The sequence below is a fragment of the Anguilla rostrata genome, unplaced genomic scaffold (genome assembly GCF_018555375.3).
Source record: "Anguilla rostrata isolate EN2019 unplaced genomic scaffold, ASM1855537v3 scaf1105, whole genome shotgun sequence".
In the NCBI taxonomy this organism is placed as follows: Eukaryota; Metazoa; Chordata; class Actinopteri; order Anguilliformes; family Anguillidae; genus Anguilla; species Anguilla rostrata.
The window spans coordinates 1-14792 of record NW_026986442.1 but is presented as its reverse complement, the minus strand read 5'-3'; the positions used below and the strand labels follow the sequence as shown (position 1 = coordinate 14792).

Sequence of the window (14792 nt, the reverse complement as noted above, 5' to 3'; positions counted from 1 at the left end):
GGTGAAGGTTTGTCTATTTGTTTTATTGCTGGTGTGGATGCGCTCTCTCTCTTTCTATGCAGCAATCAAAGGCACACCCCCGGAACTGCTGCATCTCCCTCCCAGGGGTGTCACACCAGCGATTCTGGATGGAGGAAGGGTCTAAGATCCCTCCCAATGTGTTCTCCAGTCTTATTAGACATTATAAAAAAAGACTCAGTGCCATTATCTTTACAAGGGGAGGGTGAACAATGTACTGAATACAGGGGTGCCAATAATTTTTGTGACACTTTCTGGAAATACGTGCATAATCTGAGAAATGTGTCATTTTGGTAGATTCCATTGAATCATTATAGTTTCTCAATTGCTTAAACACAATTCCTGAAACACGAAACACATTCTCAAAACTGTAAGCACAAACCCCACAACAGTAAAAGTGTTTATCACAACACTATGTTTCACCTGCAGTAGGCCCTAAAACCCTCAAAATGTTTAACTTATGTTTCAAAATGAAACAATTTTGAGTACAACAATTACACAAAATTAAAATATATCTATCAGTGCATAAACAAAGGCACACAATATACTAAGTATCTGCGTCAAAATGACACAGTCAAGCCTGAATGCATGTTCCTTTACCTTCACTAGGTAAATAGTGTTGCAGTCAAAAGATTATGCCACACAAAAGAATTCTCAACAAAAATATTTGTTCACAAGTTTGACAAAATGTCTTTACTGTAGTAAAACCAGAACAACTGCAAGCGTTTACAGTAAAGCAAAACAATGATACCGCACTGTAAATTGGAGGTGGTCAAGCTGTAATGTGTAAAAAAAAGAGAGAAAATAAACTCAACACATTTCCTCTAGCTTTTTATTGCCCATCCACTCGCTCCTCTCTGTTGGGCCACAACTGTTCATGAACATCGCACCTGATATTTTTCCTTGCCATGCAACGTTGGAAATATCTCCTTGTATGCCGCTGCCATCCTCTGCAAGCTTCCAGTGTGATGTCCTCACACCCAGCATCCATGGCTTCTAGCAAGGACATCTGGGTATGGCGGTCATACACTTTCCATCTCAATGCTGAAAAGAATTCCTCAATTGGATTGAAGAATGGTAAATAGGGTGTGAGGACCAGCATTGCCATCCTTGGATGGGCATCAAACCACTCCCTGATGAGAGGGGATAGGTGAAAACTGACATTGTCCCAAATTACTACGTACACTGGCAAGTCAGCCCTCACCAACCCCCTCTCACCCTCTCATCCACAGGAGTGAGATTGCCATAAAGGACCTCCAAGGAAGCCAGGAGACGCTGGGTGTTGTAGGGCCCAGTGAAGGGGGTGTGGGCAATGACACCATTTTCTGATATGCCGGCACACATCGTTACGTTGCCCCCACGTTGACCTGGCGCATCAATTGTGGCCCGGTGAACTATAAGATTTCTGCCACGTCGTCAAACTTTTCTTACAGTTTTTTTTGATTGCTAAGACACATTTAATGAAACAATTCCCCTTTTTCTCAGAACTATTAACACAATCCCAAAACTACACATCAATCAGCACAAACCTCAAACATCCATGCCAAACTAAAATTATCTTCTCAAAAACATATACTCTTCCATCAAAATTAAACTTTGCCTTCAAATGGCACACACAAGCTATCAAAAACACAGACAATGTAGATTACACATAACACACCAGTGAGATAAATTCAAAGCACTACTGCAAAAACCTTTTATAGCAGTGTGTAAGGAGTTATTTTCTCCTGGTTATTCTACTTATTTTATGGTTATCAGATTTTTATCTTTGCAATGTTACACTACTAACAAATGAGGGAGTGTGCAAATTTCCAAATATTTTATCTGTAGTACTGAAAAGTGATGCTGAGTGAAAAGTACTGTACAGTAACCACAACACAGTTGAAGGAACAAAAAAATGTAGTATTTTCAAAGGAGAGTAGCATTCATAAAAGGAACTCAGTATATGCAGCACTATAAACAAAAACAGCAATAAAATCTAAAGAACATATTGTCTGTAAATACACTTCAACATTACATAGACAGCATATCCTCTCACAGTAGTACAGCAGATACAATACGTAACATTACAGTAAATTATAGTACCTGTTTTCTTGTCTGAAAGTATGGACAATGGATGCCACTGTGAAACGATTCAAGTTTGGCTGAACTCTCTGTCCAGCTTCCCTCATCATCATACCATGCACCAGCACATGGATAAGGTGGCACGTTTTTCGTCTGGGACAAATTGTCACCTGCCTCTATGTCTCCTTTGTCTTCCTGATCTTTGGACAGTTTGTCCATTTTGAGGATCCATTGTTCAAAAGCACACAGACGCAAACTGTGGCCCTATTTATTGATCCAGAGATTGTGACCGGTGTGTAAACAATTTTGCTGCCAAGTGTTTGCACCTAGAGAAAGGTGTGTTACCTGAGTTTAGGTTGTGATGACTTGAGTTAACTGTTTTGACTACTAGTGTTTGTTGCATGAGCACAGTGTGTAACCAGTGATTCATGAGAGCATTTGTTTGTAGAGATTTGCAGAAAAAGTTTAACAATTTGCAGCATGTGTTAAAACAAGTGAAAAGTGTTTATAGTTTTGAGAGATGTGTTGGTCCTCTGAGAACTGAAGTAATAATTTGGGAGTTTTTGCTAAAAGAACCAGTTTTAGTGTGTTAGCAATTGAGAAAAACTGTAATAGGCCTATGGAAGCCTATATCTCTAGAATAGAGATTTATGGATAGAATAACAGATTTGTTGCACATGATGAGCCTTGTGTGGACAGTCTTCACTTTGTGGAAAGGGAAATCAGAATTTAGTTTTCTCTATAATCAAGCAGTTTGGATTTGTAGAAATGTAAAATGTGGGCAGACTGTACAGTATGTGGCGTGTTACTGTTACAGATTTTGTGTTAATGCTATTTGGCTAACACAGCAGGTTTAGCTAAAGCACAGTAGGATACTAAGGTAAAACTGGCAATATGATACACACCCTGCTATTCACACACTACAGTATTTGTGTTATTATAATACACACGTTGATATTCACATACTACCATATTTGTGTTATTATAATACACATCCTGCTATTCACACATTACAGTATTTCTGTTATTACGATGCACATCCAGTTACTCACTCTCCCGCATTCATGATATTTATGTTTTAAAGAGTAACAGAAGGAAAATTTGGCAATATCCAGGCATGAACCCCCAAAAACAAGCAGTGAGGTAAAGATAAACTCCCAGATGGGAAGAAAAAACACTCAAGCGGTAGCCAGAAAAAAGAAATCTCAGGAGGAATCCAACTTCAGATGTGCATTCTTACACAATTTGATATTTGAATATTCTTCAGGGTTGATGTACGGATATTTGTTTAACCGTGGTGGCAGTGTAGCACAGTGAGTAAGGAACTGGGCTTGTAACCGAAAATTCATAGGTTCTATTCCTGGGTTGGACACTGCCGTTGTACACTTGAGCAAGGTACTTAACCTGAATTGCTTCAGTATATATCCAGCTGTATAAATGGATACGATGTAAAAATTGTGTAAGTCTGCTAAATGCCTGTAATGTAATGAAACCGTGAAAATAGATTAACTAACCTTGAATAATATCAACGTCTCCTGAGTTGAAAGCAAATTTTGCCGCTGCAATTACAATCAGCACAAACTTTTTTTGGGGGTTCAGGCCTGGTAAAGCCATTGTAAAGAGTTTTTGTGACAGCGTCGTCACGAGAACCATAGTTTTTCCTATCACTGCTGATACAGAGTGTCATCTACAGGCTATACTGTAACTATTCTGGCATGTTAGCTGTCAACTCCAAGAATTCTTAAGAGTAACTTTTAAATGATAACAGAAAAATAATTAAAAACAGAGGAGTACCCCTTTAATGCACATAAAAACTCAGTCCCCAACAGGTTTTCTCCCCAGTGTTTTTGACATGTTGCCAAGCTAACTCAGCAGTGGAGTCTGGAAGAGGCAACACGCTGGCATTTCCTCCTTCGCCAATGCGTGAGTGTTGGCTGGCCATCTCTCCTGCTTTATTTCATAATTTTTTTCAATAAGGGGAGATCAGTGAAGAGAACACACAGGCCTGTACACACAGGTGCCCCAGACAGACAGCCTGGTACAGACAGATTTTCTGGCTAATGTAATTAACTGTTCTGCCCAAACTGATACAAATCACAAAAAAAATCACTGTGACTGCTGTGGGTGTGCATTTAGGGAGAACTGGAGTGACACTGGAGGACTTGACAGAGTTGTTGACTCCAGCGATGGCACATGCATCTCAAAGTGGTGATTGACATTTAGTTTACAACTGGTGTTTTTTAAACGTCTCTACTTGTGTTCGGTGGCCAACGGGCAGGGATTTGAAAAATTTGCTTAAGAGTTGCCTGAGTTGTCTGACCTTCTCTGCGTTGAAGAAACTTGGCTAACTGCACACCTGCCGTTTGTCCTATCAGGATATAGATCAGTGCGGAGGGGCAGACAAGTTGGTCAGGGGGGAGGGTGCTGCACCTTTGTGAATGATGGGTTATTATTTAGAGAGGTGGTTGTAAGCGCTGAGAGTGAATGAGTGGTGGTGGAGGTGTGGTTGGGTACAGGGGAATGTTGTAGTGGTGAATTTTTATAACCAGAGTTTGGACCTGTCCCTTCATTACCTTGAAATAATACTCCTGCTTAGGGCTAATAAGGTGATTTGGAGTGGAGATTTTAATTCCTATCATACACTTTGGGGTAGCGAGTTGACTAACAGAAATGGTGCTTGTTATGGAGAAATTTATGGATAGCCTGGTATTGGTTTGCCTGAATGATGGGTGGGGATAGCAGCTGTCCCTTGGTCTGAAGGGGGAAGGATGAGGAAGGTGGTGCTGTGGTGGTCACCGGAATGTTCTAAGGCTGTTTGAGCACACAGCCCTGCGCTCAGGGTCCTGCACAGGATCCTTCCTCCAGACTGTGTGCTGGAGTATCAGAGGGCGAGAGCAGTGGCCAGGAGAGTCATTGAGGCAGCAAACAGGAAGTGCTGGAGAGAGTACTGCTCTCGGATAGGCCGGGGCACACAGGCTGGGGAGGTGTGGGGTATGATTGGGAAAATGACAGGGGTGTCTAAGGCCACTCAAATCCCAGTTTGGGTGGATGGAGATTGTGTTGCCAGGTCTGGGAAAGAGAAGGCAAATTTGGGGGAGGACAGACTAAATTGCTGACGAGCTGTTCTGAGCCAGTGGGGGAATGTATGTGAGAAGCGGACGGAGTCTGATAGCATTTCCTAACAGCATAGGGTCTGGTGGGGGGGGAGGTTGGGCTGGCGTGGTGGGGTCCCCTGTTCCTCCCTGGTTACTCCCACTGCCTGTGGTTGGCATGGGACTGCTAGAATATGTGCATCAGTTTGGAGAATCTATAAAAAAGATTTTTTATTAGTTTCTGCCAGTTTATACAGATATTTTGGTTTCATCATGTAGAAATGATCTGGTAGAACATGGCCAGCATCCTGCTACACACACCGAAGGAGCGTAGCCTCCCCAGAAAGAAAAGCATTCAGTCTAATAGGGCCTCCAAAGACACAAACCACTGTATCAAACCAACTATCCATGTGATCAGGAGAACAATGTGTGTGTGCCTGGCCCTGGCAGGCTGTGTGTTAATATACATTGAGGCTGTGTGCATCAGTGTGCTGTGAGTGTGTGTGTGTGTGTGTGTGTGTGTGTGTGACTGGGGTCTGGCAGGCTGTGTGTTAATGTACTCTGAGGCTGTGTGCATCGGTGTGCTGTGTGTGTGTGTGTGTGTGTGTGTGTGTGGCAACCTTTTCAACCTCCGCCGTCTACAAGCCTTCACCAGGACCACAACCACCACCATACAAGAGCTTCAATATGCAGACGACTGCGCCCTCCTTGCCCATACTCCTGCTGCAATGCAACAAGCACTGGACACAATATCTGAAATCTGCAGTGCCATCGGCTTTCAGATCAACACCCAAAAGACAGAAATTATTGTCCAGACTACAGCTCCTGTATCCACCCCCCCAGTGTTTAGCATCCACGGCACGCCATTAAAGGTGGTCCACCAGTCCTGCTACCTAGGCAGCATCCTTGCATCAAACTGCCAAATTGATGATGACATCCAAGCTCGAATCAATCGTGCTTCCTCCTCTTATGGCAGACTGTGCTCTCGCGTCTTCGAGAGCTGCAACCTAAAGCTGTCCACAAAGGTAGCAGTCTACTGAGCAGTCTGTGTCTCCACCTTATTATACGGTGCCGATGCATGGACCCCCTATCGACGCCACATACGCCAGCTGGAATCATTTAATATCAAGTACCTCATGCGCATCCTAAAAGTCACCTGGCAGGAACGCATACCCCATACATCCATCCTCCAGCGTACCCAGACAACCAGTGTGGAAGCAATTTTGCTACAGCGCCAACTCCGCTGGGTCGGGCATGTCATTAGGACGCCTGAGCATCGTCTCCCAAGACAGACCCTATATGGTCAGCTCCTGGGAGCCAGCAGGAAACCTGGAGGCCAAAAGTGGAGGTACAAGGACCATCTTAGAGAGTCACCCAAGAATTGTGGAATAAAGCCAGTGGCCCTTGAAGCAACCTCCATGGACCGCCGAGCCTAGACCGCATCCGTGAACTCTGGAATCGGCCTCCTGGAATCAAAACGCACGTCCCAGAGAGAAGCGAAACGGCAGCGCAGACATCACCACGCGCAACAACCCCAAGCATCACCAGACCCAGCCCTCACGTGCCCCAGCTGTGGCAGGACATGCGGGTCAAGGATCGGGCTTCACAGCCACCTCCAATGGCACCGCCGACAGCAGCGGTAGCCACAACACTCCACTAACCACCCCCCCCCCCCCAAGGAAGTGACGTTATCTTCGGCAACGATGGACAGCCGCAAGCAAGCAAGCAAGTGTGTGTGTGACTGGGGCCTGGCAGGCTGTGTGTTACTGTACTCTGAGGCTGTGTGCATCAGTGTGCTGTGTGTGTGTGTGTGGCTGGGTGCTGGCAGGCTGTGTGTTCATGTACTCTGAGGATGTGTGCATCAGTGTGTTGTGTGTGTCATCTGCATACAACAACAATGAGCATCTTCAGTGCGTCGACCAGTGAATTAATTGCACCTCCATCCTCAAGATAAATTGAATTTAATGAAACCATTATGTACCGTGGCAGGAGCTGGAAATGGCCAAAAGTATCAGAGTATTTTTTGACAACTATAAAATCTCGGAGTTTGTTGGAATACTGTAAACACAAAGCAGATGTATTCTGCCACCTGGTGGCCTTCTGATACTACTGCAAGTGACTGAACTCCAAGGTTGAGTTTCAAGGCAGAAGTTCACAGGTTCTCAAGAGTTAACTGAACTGAAAAAAAAGTAGAGAATCATCAATGCTGTGCCTCACCTTGTGTGCAAAGTGCAGTGGGTCCATCTTGTTTTTGGAATCCTTGAGTATAAATGACAGCACTGTTCTCTCCAAAAAAACTACTGCAAGTGATGTCAGAGTGATCATGTTGCATTTTTAACATGATTGGACAGTACTATGCTTTAGAAGTATGTGGTCACAGTGCAACATCAATCAATGAAAAAGCACCGATAGACTATGTGTAATCCCATCTATATATAAACTGTTCTTGATTGTTAAAACATCATCTGGATCATCATCTACCGGCCACAGTCAGCACTGGCACAGTCTGGATTCGACCCGAGGCCGTGAGGCTCATCCATGCACCTCAGCATGGTGCCTTAACCGAATGACCTATCCAGCAGCCCCAAGCCTAATTTCAATAAAATTACAACTTATCAGCATCCATAAGAAATGCAGACTACCATACAATGTGCCAAATAATCACTGAATTGATAAGAACCACTGAAAGCAGGTACATACGGTAGACAGGAAATCATCAGGTCAGATGACATTTTCCCACTGTAACAGACTTTAGTACAATATGCACCAGGGAAATACCCACTAAACAGCATGCAGAGGCATTCTCCAAAGACTCACTAAATTGTCTCAGTCTTGATAGTAGTTTCCAAGCATCACACCTCATAAGGTTACATCTCACAAGCATGGAGGCTCTGTCTGGGGTCACACACGCTTGTTACATCAGTAATGAGGCCTCTCAACACACAACATTACAGCACAGTATAGTGCCTGGGACGGGGGCGGTATATCCCCATGGTGGGTGCCAAAGTTTTTCGGGTCCTCTCAGGAGTGATGTCGGCACGGCCTTGACCTGCATTCCATCCTCCCTGTAGCTCTCCATCGCTTTTCTCCCTCATCGTCATGGTAACTGGGAATGTGGAGACTGGGACAAGGCCACAGGCCTAGGCAGAAGTGGCCTGGAGTGCATACAGAAATACAGAAACATACACTTCCCTTCACTACCTTAGGCCTTCAAGCAGGTGTACACTGCAGAACACAGTCTGAAGTGCATTAATCACTGCAGGTCTCCCACTGAATCAACAGGAACTGAGGCGGAGCAGTGAAAGAATGGGCAGTGATTCCAAATGTGCAATCATATAGACATGGAAACTGTTTTTGATCAATAAAACATTGTCTGGATTATTTGTAAAACATTTTGGTTTAAAGTCACATCTACTGCAATTATTAAGACATGAGAACTCCTCTGGAGTTCTAGAAAAGACTGTTGAAAAAATTGTATTTTAGTTCCTTTAAACAGCCACTAGATGGTAATGGAAATTCAGTTTCACTCTGAGCTACTGTCTCATGGGCACTTGCTAGTTTGAACCATAATCTCATGTTTGTGGCAAAAATAAGAGAATCTGCATAACAAGTACATTAAGCAGCAAAACCATTTTGTGACACTTGTCACTAGATGGATTACAGAAGCGTTCTCTGGTCAGCATGAAGTTTGGCTTTTTGTGCATTACTGTTGCACTATGAGTGTCATCAAATTGTTGTTGCAGAAATCATAAATGATTCAATGTTTTCACTTGTGAGCAAGAACATGGACACTGATGTTTTTTAACCTGAAGGGAAACTTCATGTTGTGTAAAATTAGAGATTCAGTGTTGGCTTTTAAACATCTGTAGACAGAATTGTGTAATTATTTCTTTATTAGGAGTATATGGACACAGTGACCCAGTACCCAGAGGAAACCAGCACATGCACAGGAACTTGCTAGCTCCATGCAGAGAGGACGCAAACCGGGATCTCTAACTCGGCTTTTTTTATCGTCACACAGATTGTTTTGCCGTGTGTGCACATCAAGTGCTCTTATTTCTCTCTAGGGAGCCACACATAAACACTAATGTGGGTAAAACCAGACCCGAAGCCAAGCCTCACTGGGGGGCTTCAGTCGTTGCAGCCGGGAGAATAGAGGCTAGATGAGAAGGGGTGTTTGGAGGAATAGGAATCTGTAGCTATGATCGCAATAACGCTTAATTTAGTGAAATAAAACAGGTAATAAAATGTTGCCTGAGGAGTAGACGAGGATTAATATGTTTTTTTCAAATTCCCCATTTGGTACCAAAAACAAAAAAAATACTATTTCAAATAACTTTTAAACATTTTAACATTTATTTTAGCATTTATTCGGTATTTCGTGATCATTTTACCTATTTGGATATGACGGAAGTCACAGGCCTGTCGTCGGCTACATTATGACACCTGCTACTGTAACACAAACAGTCCGAACATTTTAACTGTGTGGTTTGTGAAGTCCAAATGTTATTGTTCTGTATTCACACAGTTTGGGTTAAGACAAATTAACTTGATGTTAAAGTCGGTGGTCGGTAGATAATTCACGTATGGAGCTTTTATAGCTGGTCTTCTATCATTTGAAACGAGACATTAGCTCCCGTATACAAGAGCATGCTAAAAAGATGCTTAAAGGATATTCATTTGCATATTTGCTACCCAACTCTGACTAGTTTCAATTCATGAAGACCTAGTGGCCATGTCCTTACCAATTAATTCTGTTCTATTGAATTTGCACAAGTTTCAACTACTTTAATAGTAGCAAGAACTGAAAACAACTGCGGTTATAGTTGCATTAAGACACCGTTTCTTGTGTGAACCACAAGGTTGCAGCATGGAGCTGTGCATGTAGGTCTACTTAAAAGCACGAAAGCGTCTGATTTCAAAGCCACGCCTCAAACTGAATTTACTTTTTGCCTGAGTTATATTGAAGTTGAAATTAAAATACTACATAAATTGTACTGCAGCGATTTCAAATCGAATTACAACTACTTAGAAACGGAGAACACATGACACAATGACATTTTTGAGATAAAATTGGGCTACTTAAGAAATAATGATCTACTTTCGTGAGTTTTTGATTTGGGTTGTTTTTGGATGTTTTCCAAGAAGATTTCTCACGAGCATGTTCGTGTATGTTAGGGGGGTGTATATTGTATATTTATGGGTAAATGTGCGGTCGAAACACTGACTGGAAGCACGGGTAGTTAACGTTGCCAAATGTTTTAAAATTTTACATGAAACGCAATAACAGGGATATCAGTCGGCTATAAATTGTCACTAGCATATCGTATACGCCTACTAGCAAAATACATTCATCTCAGATACTGACTTTATAGGGGTCACAATGATTGGCACTCTTAAAGATTGTTAAAAATAAAATCTAACAGAGTGAAATTTACTCCAGCATGTATATAAGACATTAAGCTGAGCTCAGGCCTAAGGAACTGTGTTGTCCTCTACCATGGCTTGCTGTTTCACTGGAGTATAAAACTGAGGCAACACGCTTATGAAATCCGTTTTTCATCAAAAGCAACAAACTCACAAATGAAGAAAAAAAATGGTGGTTGACCTTCAAAAATAAGGAAATGGGTCAAAAACTAAACAAAGAAATATACGACTTACTACTGTGAGACCAGATATGAATAATTTCAAAACCCCTGGAGTAGTGTTAAACCTGCCCAGTAGATGGCGCTAGTGATCTTAGCCAATGCACAGTGAGGTACATTACATTACATTACAGGCATTTAGCAGACGCTCTTATCCAGAGCGACTTACACAATTTTTTACATAGCATTTTACATTGTATCCATTTATACAGCTGGATATATACTGAAGCAATGCAGGTTAAGTACCTTGCTCAAGGGTACAACGGCAGTGTCCTTACCCGGGAATCGAACCTGCGACCTTTCGGTTACAAGCCCAGTTCCTTACCCACTGTGCTACACTCCGTCAGGTAGATGGGTCAGGGAGCAAAGAAATATCCAGTGGCCACAGTTGGAGAATTACAGAACTTGGTTGCATCGGGGGGTCACCAAGTTTCTATTAATTGCTACATTAGATGCTCCAAAATTATATGCTACCTCCATGCCAAAAGGCTATATGGAATGGCTTCAGGAAAATGGTTTTACTGGGAGTAATTGACAGTTTCAAGAATCTAAATAGTCTCCTTTGTCTCATCTACTGTGGTCCTGAGAGATGACATTAGAGCTCTTTGGCCAAGCATAGCTGTTATTTCATTTGTGGCCTTTCTGTTAGCTTGAACTAGTCTGCCCATCCTCCTCTGACCTCTCATTAACAAGGTGTTTTTTGTTTATCACACCATTCTCTGTACTGTATGAAAATCCCAGGAGGGCAGCTGTTTCTGTGATGCTCGAATCACCACATCTGGCACAATCAAAGTCGCTTAGATCACACATCTTGCCCATTCTAATAGGTAAGGAGCTGGCCTTGTAACCTATAAGTCACAGGTTCTATTCCCAGGTAGGACACTGCCATAGTACCCTTGAGCAAGGTACCTAACCTGCATTACTTCAGTATATATCCAGCTGTATGTATGTAATTTAAAAAAAATATGCGACAAAAAAGAAGTTGTGTAAGTCGCTCTGGATAGGAGAGTTTGCTAAATGCCTGTAATGTAATGTAATGTCTATATTGAGTTACAGCCACATAATGTGCAGTTAGGAGTAGCCTATTTGCATTAATGAGGGGGTATTCCGAATAAATGTGCCGGTATATCACACAAAGGATATAGGTTTGGTGTTAGAGTCTTTATTGTCACCATGGGGCAGTTTGTACTGCAGCATAGTATATAATAAGTAGCAATAACTATATTTATGACGACAGATAAACATTAAAATCATCGCTAAAACATATCACTATAACTTATTAAGAAAGCCAGTGACACTTGGGATGAAAGAGTGTTTAATCCTGTTTGTTTTTAACATAGGGATCCTATTTTAAAATAGGGAGCCTACACAGATCAGCCACAACATTGAAACCACCTGCCTAATATTGTGTAGGTCCCCCTCGTGCCGCCAAAACTGCTCTGACACGTCAAGAATCATGTGGGAATAATTCACCCTCTAACAATATCTTCGCTTTTTATAGCCCTGTAGCAACTAATAATGTAATAAACTACCAATGGTGTAATAACTCCCAATAATGTAATCCATTTCAATTTTTTTATGTAATAAAAACCAATAATGTAATAAGTAGTAGTAGTAGTAGTAGTAGTAGTAGTAGTAGTGTACTTTATTGATCCCCGGGGGGAATTTGCACTGTTGCAGCTTAAAAGACAATAAAGTAACACAATCAGATACAAATTTACAGTAGATACAAAATATCAGATACAAATATACAGTAGATACAAATATATACAGAAATACAAATATAACAGAGGACACCTTCAGAGGTGGAGACGGGTCAGAGCTGTTGTGGCGGCACGAGGGGGACCTACACAATATTAGGTGGGTGGTTTTAATGTTGTGGCTGATCGGTGTATATCTGCGATCTGATGGAAGTAATGCAAATTGATTGAACAAGGGATGCTGGGAATCCCTCAGAATGGACTGGGCCTTCCTTATAAATCCTATCTGATACAGCTGGGAGGGGTCAGCTGTATCAGATGATCCTGCCAGCTAATTTTTCAATGTTGGCCAGTCGACTCTTGCACTTAAGATTTAGGTTACTAAACCAGCAGATCATATTAAAGGTTAAATGAGATTCAATAAAAGACTTATAAAAGATAGTCATCAGCATTGTGTCCACCTTGAAACTTCGGAGTAATAACTATTAAATGGGGAGAGGAGGTGCTTATGCAACATTGAACAGGTCATTGAAATAAAAGGTTATTGTTGTATGTATTCATTTAATAATTTTCTCTCATCCTTCTGGGACAAAGACATTCATGTTTGTCCTCTGTGGAGGATGTAACATTTCTACTTATATCTTCAAGCCTTCATGATAGCTTAATTGTCTCTGTGTCTATAATATATTATGGTCTTTAAATATCATAAATTTGGATGTGAGATTACATGCTCTTGGACCTGGTGGTCTTTCCAATTATTTCCAGAGTTAAAATTAGTTTTTTTTCATTTTAATTTTAGTAATAATAAGTAATACTGCACTTAGAAAGCATTATTCCTAACTGATTGTTTTTATTTTTTTTATATTTGTATTTTCATACATTTGTATTGCTATATATATTATAACACAAAAAATATAGAAAAAAAACTATTTTCCCCTGGGTCTCAGCTTTGTCCTGAGGACAAAGCTTAGTTAGGGTTTTGTGCACAATGTCTCGGATTCTTAAAGCAGTCACTGTGACTCACTAGCTCACGACTGACACAAACTGCTTACTCTCCCCACGAAACCAAAGCTTTGCTTCCTTTGAGTCAGTTACCAAAGCGGTCACATGGTTGTGTGTACCGAATGAAGCTTCGGACGTCATTGATCACGTGTTTATGGCAGAAACTAATCAAGCCTCGGCACACTGTTTCTAGTGCGCTGTGTTGTTTTTCTGGGCACACGCTCCTGAGCTTCAGTATCAAGGGTAACACCACTCCTTTTGAGATGTCTGTATAGTACATTTTCAGGGCCCATTTAAATTCTGCATTGCATCCAGTCAAAACTACGCTATATTGTGTGTTTGTGTCTCTGTGTGTACATGTGGGTGTTCAGTATGTTCTCATGTTGTGTGTTTACAGGCTAATCTGGGTTGGAAGCCACTTGTGGTCCAGTCTGGTCTGATGTGTTCCCGTCTCCTTAGATAGGGGGCACTGTTTTCTACAATGAGCCTCTCAGAGGATCCAGAGGCCAAAGGAGGAACCCTCAGCACTGAGAGGAAGAGGTATAAATGCATGAATCAGATATTTAATGTGATATGAGTTAGAGCTGCAGGAAGAGGATGATTTTAACTGGAAGCTCTGTCTCCATGTGCTGTGAGTTAGAGCTGCAGGAAGAGGATGAGTTTAACTGGAAGCTCTGTCTCCATGTGCTGTGAGTTAGAGCTGCAGTAAGAGGATGAGTTTAACTGGAAGCTCTGTCTCCATGTGCTGTGAGTTAGAGCTGCCGTAAGAGAATGAGTTTAACTGGAAGCTCTGTCTCCATGTGCTGTGAGTTAGAGCTGCAGTAAGAGGATGAGTTTAACTGGAAGCTCTGTCTCCATGTGCTGTGAGTTAGAGCTGCCGTAAGAGAATGAGTTTAACTGGAAGCTCTGTCTCCATGTGCTGTGAGTTAGAGCTGCAGTAAGAGGATGACTTTAACTGGAAGCTCTGTCTCCATGTGCTGTGAGTTAGAGCTGCAGTAAGAGAATGAGTTTAACTGGAAGCTCTGTCTTCATGTGCTGTGAGTTAGAGCTGCAGTAAGAGGATGAGTTTAACTGGAAGCTCTGTCTCCATGTTTTGTTCACAGGGTTAAAGTAGAAAGAGCAGGGTCACCTGTACCCAGCTGTCTGTCTATGAAGAGTGAAGAGTCAATGGATCAGCCAATCAAGTTCAGAGGAGAGTTCACAGATCATCAAAGGTAATAAAACAGGTTCAAATAGACATTCCTATGTAATAATACTTCAATGTTTCTGAC

At 42.0% G+C, this 14792-nt stretch overlaps 1 long non-coding RNA gene across 1 annotated transcript; it reads left to right on the top strand.

Moving 5' to 3' along the window:
* The first annotated feature begins 10381 nt into the window (after positions 1-10381).
* LOC135247167 (uncharacterized) lies at positions 10382-14731 on the top strand. Its single transcript, XR_010328105.1, has 4 exons — positions 10382-10932; positions 11167-11646; positions 13919-14061; positions 14625-14731. It is a non-coding gene; the product is annotated as an uncharacterized LOC135247167 (long non-coding RNA).
* The last annotated feature ends 61 nt before the right edge of the window (positions 14732-14792 follow it).